The sequence below is a fragment of the Myotis daubentonii genome, chromosome 3, assembly GCF_963259705.1.
Source record: "Myotis daubentonii chromosome 3, mMyoDau2.1, whole genome shotgun sequence".
Taxonomy (NCBI): domain Eukaryota; kingdom Metazoa; phylum Chordata; class Mammalia; order Chiroptera; family Vespertilionidae; genus Myotis; species Myotis daubentonii.
This window is the reverse complement of record NC_081842.1, coordinates 16,980,194-16,994,213: the sequence shown is the minus strand read 5'-3', so window position 1 is coordinate 16,994,213 and position 14,020 is coordinate 16,980,194. Positions and strand designations below refer to the sequence as shown.

The window sequence follows — 14,020 nt, the reverse complement described above, 5'->3', positions numbered from 1 at the left end:
CAGGTTTATAAAGGCTGTAGCTCTTTGTCTGAACATGACCCTTTCTAATTGGACCCTTCCTTAATTTAGGATCCCCATGCTTTCCTCATTGGTCACTCTGCTACATAGTATCAGTTTCAAAGCTCAAAACCCATGTGGTGCCCTCCTCTTTCTCTCCCCCTTATCTTGCAACATTCCTCTACCCTCTGTGAAAATGTTTCCCTCTTCCCGGTATCCTGTGACTTTTCTTTATCCTCCGTGAAAATATTCTGGCGTCTTAGAGCTATTTTTGCTTTTCACATATGCATTCCTCTCCCATGAGCCCTCCTTATCTCCTGATACTGCCTGTCCTATCTCTAAAATTCCTTTCACTACTATATTGAACAATGCAAGTCCAGGCTTTCTTTTTGAAGTGTGTGTGTGTGTGTGTGTGTGTGTGTGTGTGTGTGTGTGTGTGTGAGTGAATTTGGTTGGATTCATTAGAGAAATCGCTTTGAGCTGCTTTCTGGACAAATTGCTAGCATTCTGAGAACCAGGTAGAGGAAGAGGATAAGGGGGCAGGGATAAGTTTTGTTTTCAATATGCCAACACTCACTAATCTTAGTTTTCTGCCCTGTATTGCCGCCCCTCAGCTCTCCTAGAGCCCTCTGTTTTAGCTTTTTCAAAAAATAAACTTCTAGGCTTTTGCTGGGAGTAGAGAGGAGATCTGGGGCTCTAATTGCTTCATGGTTTCTGTTCTACCTTCAGTCCACTTCCTGAGCTGCCTAGTACGTCCAGCTCTCAAGACTTGTGTGTAATCAAATGCTTCTCAGCTTCTCTGCCCTCTTGGGACCCATCACTCTGGGATCTGGCACATCAGTTACCTTTCATTAATCTTCTCAACTTTCAAATGTTGAGGCTGTCATGCCTTTCCTCATTCTTTGTCCTTATTATTTGATGTCCTGGGGGCAAAAATTCTTTACCATGTTTTCATGGGGTTTCAGAAAAGTATAAAAACAAATGAGTATTCTTCAGTCACTCAGTCACCTTTACTCCACAGTTAGCTTATTTCATATGTGTGTTGTTTCAGTTTGTTCAGGCTGCTATAACAAAAATATCATAGACTGAATGGCTTAACAGCCAACATTTATTTCTCACAGTTCTGGAGGCCAGGAAATTCAATAACAAGGTGCTGGCAGGTTTGGGGACACTAATCCTGTTCATGAGGGCTCATGATCTAATCACCTTCCAAAGGCTGTACCTCCTAATACCATCATGTTTAGGGTTAGGATTTAAAAATATGAATTTTGGGGAGACACAAACATTCAGTCCATACCATGGGTTTACATTTATAATCTTTCCAATCTAATCACTTACTACACTGCCTTTTTAAAAAAAAAATTATTACTCATTTTACAGAGAGGAAGGGAGAGGGATCGATCAGCTGCCTTCTGCATGCCCCCTACTGGGGATCCAGCTCGCAACCAAGGTACATACCCTTGACCAGAATCAAACCCGAGACCCTTCAGTCCTCAGGCCGACGCTCTATCTACTGAGCCAAACTGGTTAGGGTTACTATACTACTTTTTAAGTTGATCTTTAAAAGAATTATTAACAGTGACTGTTATAATTTAGAATTCATACCTCTAGCAATAATTTCAAATCTATATAAAATATTTTTGCCTGTTTTTTTTAGCTGACTTTAACAAGTATTTGAACTCGCACTTATTGAGGCTGAATCTGGATAATTGAATAGGCCTTTCATAACAGGAGAGATGAAGTACAGGTTCAAATATAAGGTGAGCCTTTTTAGCTCTAAGAAAAAATTGGAGAACAATTATACCTTTTATTTAGATATATGCAATTAGCTTTTCTTTATTAATTAAGTATTACATATGTGTCCTTATCCCCCTATTGCCCCTCCCACACACCAAACCCGTTCATGCCCTCACCCTCCCAGTGTCTGCGTCCATTGGTTATGTTTATATGCATGCATACAAGTCCTTTGGTTGATCTCTCCCCCTTGCCCGCACTGCAATTAGCTTTTCAAAATAATTGAATAGACCTCCTATAATATGACTTTATAAAGACTCAAAAATAAGGCAATTATTTTTATTTCTATGGCATAACTTTTGGAGAAAATATCATTTATATTCAAGTTCAGATGGTATTTAGGCAAATCTGTACAAAATATAAAGCATGGGTGTAACTTAAATACATAATCAGTGCTATTGTGTTTTCCCTCCTTTTCTCAAACTATGAAGGTTGGATTTTCCTGGGGGTGCAAATTCAAATTACTATGAATTACAGAAAATGAGATGCTATTTATTGTTCATCCATGTTTAGATGGAATTGGGCATAAGTCCAATATGTATTTAAAGGAATCTATGACAAGGGAGATCAACAGAGTCATGGGCAGAGTAAGCCATTTAACTCATTTATAAAGTCATACATTTTAAACTTGTATTACAGTTTGGACTTTTAATGGAGTTGGATGGTTTATTTCTGCTCCTCATTTCCTAAAAGTAGGCAGCTGACTTTTCTTCCAAATAAAGATGGCTCCTCAGGTGAGCCTAGAGAGTCTTTTGGATGCTAAAATGAGTCTCTTCTCAGTGGATTGGTTTTCTGTTTTTATTAAATCAACAGTTTGATTTGTGTGTAAATCTTAGCGGCTGGGAAATCCCATTTGTGTCTATTTTTCTGTTCAAGTTCTGGTTGAAGTTATTGCTCCACCCACATTGTTCTTCCTTTTCCCTGAACTCCTCCCCCACGTGGAATTTGCACTGCGTGATTTAGAATCTAATTCTATAGTGTTTTGCTGCTGCTTGCCTCAGACAGTTTTTAATTCCCCTCCACCTCCACTGCCCTCCTCATCTAACTGAATTGTGATGGTTCAGAAGACAAAAGTCATGTTCGGTATGTCTTTTTTTAATCCTCACCCGAGGATATTTTTTCCATTGATTTTTTAGAGAGAGTAGGGGGGGGGGGCGGTGGGGAGAGAGAGAGAGAAACATTGATGTGAGAAAGACACATCAGTTGGTTGCCTCCACATGCACTCCTACCCAGGGGCCGGGAATGGAGCCTGCAACCGAGGTACGTACCCTTGACTGGGAATCAAACCCAAGATCCTTTGGTCCATGGGGACTGATGCTCTAACCACTGAGCAAACCAACCAGGGCTGGTCTTTGTAAACTGCACATGGCCACTCTTGTAGAGGCACTCAGGTTAGGCTTTCTCATTGAGAGCGATTTGGGACATATGCTACCATTTATCTTGTACATCTTCTGTCCCAAGTGCCATGTAGACACTACATATTTCTCATCCTTACATAGATACTGCAAAAGTACTGATATTTTTATCTCATTTCTCAGTCGAATCTGACACTCAGAGAAGGCAAGTAACTTACATATAGCTGTTAAGCATCTGAACCCAACTTAAACCCGGATTTAAACCCATGCTCTTCCTCCTACCCCAATTCAACTCGCCTCGTTCTCAGAACTCACATAGAGTCCAAATAGACACATTAGAGCATCATTACTTAGCTTTCATCTAGGTTTGTCATTGGTCTGCTAACCTAGATGGAATTCAAGTTCTATCCTGCTGACTTCCAATGTTAGCGCTGCACTTTTGAGAATGCGGCAACCAACTGTCTGAACAGACGTACTTGTCTCTTTAGGGCCATTGGAGCCTGGCGAGAGCCCTGGAGTGTCAAGATATCATCAATGAACAGCCTGGTTCTGCAACCCAGTACTTCCCCCTAGTCTAATGCTGGCAGGGCTGTTGTAGTGACGTAGGGCCTGGAATTTGTCTCTTCCTTTTCTTCTCTGCATTTCATCACTCCCACATTTTTTAAAGCAAAACTTCCTCTATGATATAATAATGGGTAAGCACTCAGAGTTTCCAAGTGACAAGTGAGTGCCAGGACTATTTTCTTTGCCTTGGGAAGCTATAAATTCCCAGGTCTACTCAGATTCCAGCGACTTTCAGAGACACAGAGCCGCCGCTCTCCTTAAGAAAGGCCACCAATGGGAGTGATTTCTGGTGACGCCATGCTGATATTTTAGTACCACCCTGGAGAGGGGAAGAGGGGGGTTTCTCCGGAGCCAGATGAACTCATAATTAGTTCTCACCCAGGCTGCTTAAGCAATTATGGTGAAACCAAATCACATTACTTTTTTTTTCTCCTGCTCTTGATAAAAGCCTCAACCCTGCTCCTTCTGCCCCGCAGGGCCGTTGGCGGGCCATTATTTCTCATACCACAGATGCTATTGCTCACTTTTGTTTCCAGGCTACAACTGTCACTGGGTAAAATAAGAAGTGTGGGGGGATAATGTACACCTCTCGGTCTCACTACTCCAGAGGCACCTAGCAACCCTGTCTCCAGGCAGGCAGCACGCATCTCCCTGGTAGTTTATTGCCCACTCACAGCAGAGGCGGCGTGCTCTCTGCAAATAGTCTACATCTTTGCCGGTGCCAGCGTGGCGGTGGGGTGCCGGTGTCATTTGGTGTCCTCAGGGATGTTCGGTTCTTGTGCTGGGAAGACTAAGGCAAAGCAACGACGATGTCCCCAAAGCTGTTGGTGGAATCAGAAATTAGGTTAAGCGGTTCCGTACTCGTTCTCAACCGTTGTTTTGTCCAGTCTTTGACACATTTCGGACCTGAACCTTCCAGAATGTTCATGACATTCTCTTCTAAAGGGCGTTTCCCAGGTATGTCTATGTGACGAGCCGCCCTTCTGGCCATTTTGTCCATCTGCACCCCTGCCCATCCATCCGCCTGTCAGCCAGCCCCACGGTTTTCGGCACATCCGCTCTGTGCCTCCGAAATACCAACTGGACAGCAGAGAGCCCTGAGCTGGCTCACCAACCAGCCACATGGACATTTCATTTTAGGCTCATGTACCACGGGGCATTAATATGTGCATGTGGAGACTTGCCATTTGCTTTCTGTACATTAGTGAATTGTTAAACAGTTTTTGTTTCTTTACTACTTATATTCTTTATCACATTTTGACCCTCCCCCAGGGTAAAAGCCTTTGGAGAACGAAAGCCACATCTCTTGTGGAGGGAAACCAAGCTTTTCCTGGGATGAGTGATCAAAAAATGGAAGGACTCCAAGTCCTGGGTATGTACAGCTGGAGTTGGGAAACTGTGAGTGCGGCTGAGTAGAGGGGTAATCCCAAGGTATCAGGAAGGAACTAGGTTTTAACCTCCAAGAGTCATTCTCTCATTCACTCATCAAACAGTTATTGAATTCCCAATGAAATATCTTACTGACAAGCTCATAGTCTGGGGATATTTTAGTAAAAACAAGAATTCGGGACAATGTCAGATGTGTTGTAATACAAGTACTTACAAAGTGCTTTGGGAGCTTGACTGGGGATGGCGAGGCTCTCCAGGGAGATGGGAAGTGATATTTATATTATTTAATTTTTAATAAGAGCCACGCTTAACAACTGGCTCACAACATTCCTAAAAATCTAGCACTTGGCTCTCATGAGCTGGTGTGCACTGGCTGCAGCACATCATGGGATGAAAGTGAAACTGCGAAGTGTAGCTATGTCCTGTAGCCATGCTAAGGCATTGGACTCTCTCCATGAAGCAGGATAATTTGAAATATTACCTAGTGGTTTTGTGTCTCTTGTTTTACATATATTTTTAAACTTCTACCACTATAGAAGGCACCTAACTTTTCCTTTTCCTTATCTCAGCTTCTTTTGCTTTGCTGGCCAGAAACCAAATATTTCTAAAGAGGCAGGCTTGGCATTATCTACTTTCATAGAACCACCTGGATACAGTCAAGGTGGGGATGAGAGGTAAGCATTGTAAACTAAGACCAGAGAGCCCATTCTTGAATATCCTGTTATAAGATTCTTCTAAATTTCAGAAGATCGTTGGTGGATGGAAGGAGCCCAATAAAAAGACTGAAATTGGGTTTTTCATGGACTAAATAGAAGGGGACTCAGCATAATTTAACTATTCTAGAGAAGCTAAGAGAAGTGTTGTCTCCTGCACTCTGTTGTTGCAGAACAAAACTGATACCCACTACAACTGTGGGTCATATACAATTTTTAAACCAGGAATATAAGCTGGTTCTATCTAAATTTTAAAAGGCTAACTATCAACTATGTAGAGGAGGAACTGGAAGGGGGAGACCCAGTTGAAAAAGAATCAAGTTAGGTGTGATCATCTGACATGATAAGGAGAGTAATCAGGATAGTCTCTGGGAATAAAGAGGAGAGGACAGGCTCCATAATATTTCAGAGGCTAAATCACAAAGGATATGAATACAAGTTTGAAGATTTAAATATGAGCCATTATGTCTTAGAGGCATATGCAACCCCATATCCATGTTGGTTACTTCATGCCAGGCACAGTGCTCATACTTAGCAGGTGCTTAATAAATACATGCTGAATGAATAAAAGAGCTAGTAAATGTATGTAAGTTCCATACACAAGCAAATATATGCATTTTCACTTCATTGAAAATTAGTCTTGCCATGAGAGTGACAAGAAAAGACACAGGCTGGGAGAAAAATCTTTGCAAAAGACACATCTAATAAAATATTGTTATTCAAAATATACTCTTAAAACTGAACAATAAGAAAATAAACATCATGACTGAAAAAAAAAATTGCAAAAGACCTTGTAGACACCTCACCAAAGAAGATATACAAATAGCAAATAAGCATAACAAAAGATCCTCTACTTTATATGTTATTAGGAAAATGTAAAGTTAAACAACAAGGAAATACCACTACATATCTATGAGAATGGCCAAAATCCATAAAACTGACAACACCAAATGCTGACGAGGATGTGGAGCAACAAGAACTCTCATTCATTACTGGTCAGAATGCAAAAGCGTACAGACACTTTGGAAGACAGTTTGGCAGTCTCTTATAAAACTGAATAATAATCTTACTATATGATCCAGCAATCGAATTTCTTAGAATTTATTTACCTGAGGGAGCTGAAAACCCTGTCCACACAAAATTCTGCACATGAATGTTTGTAGCAGCTTTAGTCAAAATGTCAAAACTTGGAAGCAACCAAAATGTCCTTCAGTAGGTGAATGGAAAAACAAACCATGGTTCATTCAGACAATGAAATATTTTTCAGTACTAAAATAATATGAGCTACCAAGCCATAAAAAGACATGGAGGGACCTTAAATGCATATTACTAAGTGGAAAAAAAAGTCAATCTGAGAAGGCTAAACACTGTGTGATTCAAACTACATGACATTCTGGAAAAGGGAAAACTATAGAAACAACAAAATTAGTGGTTGCTAGGGTGGGGGGTCGGGGGAGGTCATCCCCTGTCCCAATTCATATGTTGAAGGATAAATAGGTGAAACACAGATGATTTTTGACCACTGAATCTAATCTATTCTGTATGATACTGTAATGGTGGATGTGTCATTATACATTTATCAAAACCCATAGACTATATGACCCCAAGGCTGAACCCTAATGTCACTGTGGACTTTGGATGATAATGATGTGTCAATGTAAGTTCACCAACTGCAACAAATGTACCACTCTGGTGGGGGATGTTGATAGTGGGGGAGGTTGCATATATATGTGAGGACAGAGGGTAATGGGAAATCTTAGGACCTTCCGTTCAATTTTGCTATGAACCTAAAACTGCTCTAAAAAATAAAGTCTATTTAAAGGAGGGGGGGGGGGGCGGACACGAATCTGGGAGCCAGCATGAGGATTTATGACTCAGTACCTGAGTGGTGGTTATGGAAACCAGAGCATTTCCGCATTGCCTGAACATGGTATTCTAACCAGTAGACTGCACTTGTATAAAGGTCAATAAGCCTATTAATGAAGAAAATGCTGGTGTGGCAGGAGGAAATTCAAGTACACAGGATTGTTATGAGGTATATGCCAAAGAACAGAGGATGAGAATTTGAACCAGCTTAACCCAGTTTGCCATTCCATGAATGTCAGATCACTTGAGACTTCATTAGAATGCTCCAGCACTTAGAGGGGATGACAACTCTGTGTTTCCAACTTCCCATCTTTCTATCAGGCAGTTGTAGCAAAAGCACATTTCAGACCATAATGTTCTAAGCAGACAAATATTTGTTAGCAACCAGGCACAAAACAATCATCCTGCCTGTATATACTTGGAATATTTTCAGACTCAAAACTTGACACAAAATGCCGAAACCGGTTTGGCTCAGTGGATAGAGCGTCCGCCTGTGGACTGAAAGGTCCCAGGTTCGATTCCGGTCGAGGGCATGTATACCTTGGTTGTGGGCACATCCCCAGTAGGAGATGTGCAGGAGGCAGCTGATCGATGTTTCTAATTCTATATCTCTCTCCCTTCCTCTCTGTAAAAAATCAATAAAATATATTAAAAAAACAAACAAACTTGACACAATGACCAGCCCTTCATGAAAGGCTCTCTCCAAGATGAAGACAGGCGTGTGCTGACAGAAGGAGCATCAGGCCTTTTAGTCAGACCAGATGACAGGATTGTCCACTGATGGGGAGAGGTACAGAGTCTTAGGAGCTGTCCCCATGGTATGAATTACTGGCCTGGACATGATAAATAATGAATTTCTGGTGTTGATTTTGACAAGAATACTTTTGAATGCCACCTGGCCATTTGTTAGGGTGTTAACTCTATTAAGCCACTTCATATGCTTATTGATTCCTAGGGTATAGATTAGAGTTAAATTGTAGGTACAAAGTTCACAGTGTTTACATACTGTGGTATTGTAAAATATATTACGACAAACGATAAAACCAAAAGAAACATCCAAAAAAAGATTTTAAGAAAGCTCCAACATCAGAATGAAACTGTACCTCTGCTTTGTGTTGTACTAGTAACTATGAAATCTAATTGTATGTTTCCAGTTATTGTCTGGAGAGAGTGAGAGTATATAGGGCTTGATAACATTTACACAAGAACAATTGAAAGCAATTACTTCCTTGGTTGATGTAGCATTATGGATCCTTTCTGAGATTCCCCATGAACAAAACCTTGATATAAGGCTTTATTTGATGGATTTATTTATTTATTTTTGTAACAAGAAGAGCCATGAGTACTATGGATGAGCAGAAAAATATCCCAGAGACAGGTTGTCATAGAAACTGTGCCAGGAGAGCAGCTACGCACAGGATAGAATAAACCATCCAAAGAACTGAGGAAGGAAATCATCTTGAAGCTACTCTTTTCATTAGTTTGGGGGAGCAAAGCTCTCATGAATATCCTCATGGAAATTGTCATCACTGATAGTAGGAGTAGGTGGGATACAGGGAGGCTGTGGGGCTGGCGATAGTCCTATAGTCTCCTCATAGGACTTTAAAAAAATATTTTATTGATTTTTTTTACAGAGAGGAAGGGAGAGGGATAGAGAGTTAGAAACATCTATCAGCTGCCTCCTGCACACCCCCTACTGGGTATGTGCCCACAACCAAGGTACATGCCCTTGACCAGAATCGAACCTGGGACCCTTCAGTCCGCAGGCCAACGCTCTATCCACTGAGCCAAACCGGTTAGGGCTCATAGGACTATTTTTAGGAGATTAAAACAGATAAAATATATAGAACACCTACTATATGTAGTCCCTGAAAAATATTAATAACAATAATCTTTATGATCCTATCCTCCTCACTACAACCCTCTAAGGAAGACATAGTCATTCAAATTTTTCAGATGAGAAATTAAGGTGCAGAGAAATTGAATTGTTTAAGGTCACATGGTAAGTGATCTCTCACTCTAGGGCCCTTGCCCCTAACTTCTCTGCTGGACTGAACAAGTAGGCAATCGATAACTGATAATAATTACAAAATGATTATTTGGTGGTGAAATGATAGTAGGAGTTTCAATTGCTATGAAATACATATGGCATAATGCTATAACAATTGTTGATGTTTTTACTTTAGATTTATTTTTCCTAATCCAAACAGAAGTGTCATCCTACAGGATGACAAACAAGTACTTTGTTCCCTTCTCCCCACCCAGGTTTGTCCAATCAATCTATGTTCTCTTACAGGAATCTCTCTATCTCTATCTCTATCTCTATCTCTATCTCTATCTCTATCTCTATCTCTATCTCTATCTCTATCATCTCTATCTCTATCTCTCCCTGTTTCCTGAAGGAGAAGCTTATGGCTGGAGCTTCCTTACCATACCTTCCCTTAAGTTTCAGGATCTTACTTTATGGTCTGAATTCTGTCCCCTTCCCCAAATTCCTATGTTAAAGTCTATTAAAGAGAAATTATTCTCTACACTTGATAAACAACAGTAAGGCAGACTTTATTCAGGGGGACTATCACAATAGGTATAAGGACCACTATGATGGGATTTTGTATTAGGGGAGAGAGATTGCCTCAACCCCAAATACAAGGAAATATGGGAATTTGTAGCCAAGAAGTAGGAGTGGGGAGTCAGTGGATGGAAAACTAGTAAGAGGAAACATCATGGGTAAGGGAGGATTCTGCCTAAACGGAGCTAACAGGACTCTTGCTAAAGGCAGGCCAGGTTGATCGTTTCACCTGAATGATGACAGGTGATTCTGGTTAAACTGACCTACCAGGATTCTTGCTAGAAATGGGGTTTACTGGAAAGAGCATGAGAGCCCAAGGTCAGGCCTAGTCCAAAGAGAGCTCAGAAGAGCTGGATCAACGGTTGGTCAAGGAAAGAATCATTGTCAAGTCTAACCTCCCAATGCCGAAAAATGTGATTGTATTGGAGATAGGGCCTTTAAAGAGGTGATTAAGGTAAAATTAGGTCATATGGTTGGATTCTAATTCATTATGACTGGTGTCCTTCCTTATAGGAATGGAGGTTAAGACACAGAGGGATGACCATGTGCAGACATCAGAGGAAGACAGCCATCTACAATCCAAGGAGAGAGGCCTTTAGAAGACACCACCCCTGACACCACCTCAATCTTAAACTCCTAGTCTGGAGAACTGTGAGGAAATAAATTCCTGTTGTTTAAGCCCTCTAGTCAGTGGTACTTTGTTATGGCAGCTCTAGCAAACAAATGTACCTTACAGTGGCCTGAGCATCAAAAGTTTACTCAAACCCCTGTCACCATTTCCTCCTGGCATCTCCACTCGGCATTCTGTGGCTGTGGCTGTTTCACTGGAGTTAAGCAGCACTATGGAATGTGAACCCACATGTGTCCACCTTGGAAAGGCTCTGGGGAGGCTAAGTCTAGGAAAATGAATCAAAGTACGTGCTTTCCTTTGTGTTCTTGTGCCTGCCTCCCACACATGCAGGCTTTCCCAGAGACCAGCATCTTCCTCGGAGCTAACAAACACTTTGTTCATATCTAGATGCAAGTTGTTACAGGACTGCACCACCATTAATTTTTTATATGTCTGTTTACCACTCCTACCGCACCCCCTGTTAATTTCTGGATACTGAGATTATGCCTATGAATTATTCATTCTGTATTTCCACCCCCTTCTATAATTCCTGGTTCAAAGAAGGCATTAATTCATGCTTAAACTTCTTGAGTGGATATATATATTTTTAAATCTTTTCTTCTTTCTTTACCTCTGATGGAGGAGGGGGTTTTGTAATATAGACTTAAGTGAAGGAAATTGTAAGCACATTGAACACGATGCTATGAGCAATAGTCAATCTACATTATAAAAGGCCTGTGGCTGTAACACTGTAAGGACCAACGACCAGACTCACCAGGAGGTGCATTGATGGGTCCTGCAGCAGCTGCGGCGGGAGGGACTCCAGGGTCCCGCGGCAGCAGCGGGAGGGAGTCCGGGGTCCTGTGGAGGAGGCAGGAGGGAGTCTGGGGTCCCGTGGTGCGGGGAGGTGGGGGTGGGAGGGGGGGGGAGGGTATGGGTCTCGCGAGATTTCGCGCACTGGGCCTCTAGTATTATAACAAAAGGGTTTGTTTTTGTTTTAAATGCTCCAATACGAAGATTCTGAAAGGCCTAAGCCTCTTCTTATGAGGGAGAATGTAAGTATAGCCGAGTTTGAGTTGAGTAGGAGAAATGGTCATCATGAGTTCAAGGAATCTTACTACCTTCTGCACATCCAAGATGGAGCCAGCACCCCACCAAGGGGATTAGGTGTCATTGGGGAGGGAAAGAAGCCTGCAGAGAAAAGGGATTCCTGGCAACTCATTGGAAAATGAATATTTCACCTCTGGACATTCTCTGGATTCCTTGTGGGTTTGGACTAGTTACTAGAAGAACTGTTTCTCTTTGGTAATGAACTATACCTCATTCTCCTCAGACTTTTGGGCAGAAGAGAGGGGGATGTATCTTCATTGTTATGAACTGTATCCAGCTGGTCATGTTGGAACATGGAAACACTGTGCCTCTCACTCACTCCTCAGTCCAGACAAATGGGAGGTGCCTGGTCTATCATGGGTTCTGGTTGGAAGCAAAATGCAGTTTCTTCCAGAGAACCAATCCAAGGAAGGTCAACTTATCCTGAAAGTTTTAGTAGAAAGCTGAGTCATGAGCATTTGCTATTTTTAGACAACAATAGGTGATGGACAAAGCAGGACGTGTAACTAACAACACAAACTTTTGTACTACTTGGAACGGAGTCCTGGAGTTTACCGTTGGTGAGACAATTGCCAACACCCCACAGATTTGTGCCAGGAACACCAAAGAAGCAGAATCAGTCATTTGTGAAGAAGTAGAACAGTGCTTCGTTAGACTTTGTGACTTTGTGTATTACTAAAAATGAGCACAAGTGAAGGTCAAATCTCTCCTCCAGGTTCCTAATTATAATTCAGAGAGAAAGTCAGGAAAGAGAATAGAGAAAAAGAAAAGAAAAAAAAAAAAAAAAGGCTGCCTGGAGTTTGGGAACACAAAACAGAGATGGAAGATATTTCTGTCTTTGATGTCAAAGATATACAGGCTAACTTTTTTCTCCTAAAGGCATTTAATGTTGTGGGATTGAATTCTTCTTTCTGACGCCTAGGAAAATCCACTGTTTGATCTCATCTGGGTCTTTTCAAGGCTGTTTGTTTGTGGGCTGGGAAGTTAATTCCACAAAAAGCACTGGAATCCTATATCACGCCAGCTCTGAGTGATTCACAGCAGTCACAATGCAGGTCAGATGGTACATTTTTTGTATTAAAAAAAAATAAAAGGGTTTCTTGAAAGTGTATATCTAGAAAACACAAGACATTTGTACTATTTATGATCCAATGAAAGCTAAATAGCATTGGCACATGATTAAATTATAGTTTGAAAAAACAAAAACAATTTTTTCTTAACCCCAAAATAAATTATTTTTTGCTAATTTAAATGCTTTTGAAAATTGGCACAAAGGAGCAAAGAGGGCCTTTCATGTGATGTGTAAGGAAGATCTGTTGAAGAAAATTAGCACCTAGAAATAGGATTGATAATGTGACGTATACTCACTTTGATCTAAATTTAACGTCTTCCCACATTTCCAACGTTCCCGTGTCCTTCTAGTTACTATAGTGATCATCCCTTGCAACTCAACATTTAATTCCTAGGTAATAGACAACAATCATGGATACCAGGGTGGGCATAGGTAAAAATTCTATTTATTAAATATTGTCTGTTTGAAAAGCTCCCACCCCCAGCATATTTTAGGCTTGCTACAGTGAATGAGGAGATTGAAACGCCTTCAAATACAAGGAGAATCAATACGCATGTTTAGGCCCTAATTTGGAGTGTAAGAGCCTTGACATGATGTCACGGCATTGCTAGGGAAACAAAAAATGAGGATTCTAAAATAAGTACTTTCAGCTGGATTTGACCCAGAAAATCACTCTTGATGTTTAATGAAGCTGTGGACAAAAAATACCCTCAGTAGTTGGAGCATCTGTTCTGTCCAATGGATCATAGTCAGTGTTTATTCTTTTTCTAAAATGGACAGATCCATGATTGGGAGTTGTTGTTTTTTTTCTCATGAAAGCAACTTGCATTCAAAACTTCCAGATAAGCCCTAACCGGTTTGGCTCAGTGGATGGAGTGTCGGCCTGCGGACGCGGGGGTCCCGGGTTCGATTCCAGTCAAGGGCGTGTACCTTGGTTGCGGGCACATCCCCAGTGGCGGGTATGTAGGAGGCAGCTGATCG

At 41.3% G+C, this 14,020-nt stretch overlaps 1 long non-coding RNA gene across 1 annotated transcript; it reads left to right on the top strand.

Annotated features, from left to right (window-relative positions):
- The first annotated feature begins 680 nt into the window (after positions 1–680).
- LOC132229208 (uncharacterized) lies at positions 681–11,168 on the top strand. Its single transcript, XR_009451653.1, has 4 exons — positions 681–1,757; positions 4,983–5,082; positions 5,669–5,773; positions 10,761–11,168. It is a non-coding gene; the product is annotated as an uncharacterized LOC132229208 (long non-coding RNA).
- The last annotated feature ends 2,852 nt before the right edge of the window (positions 11,169–14,020 follow it).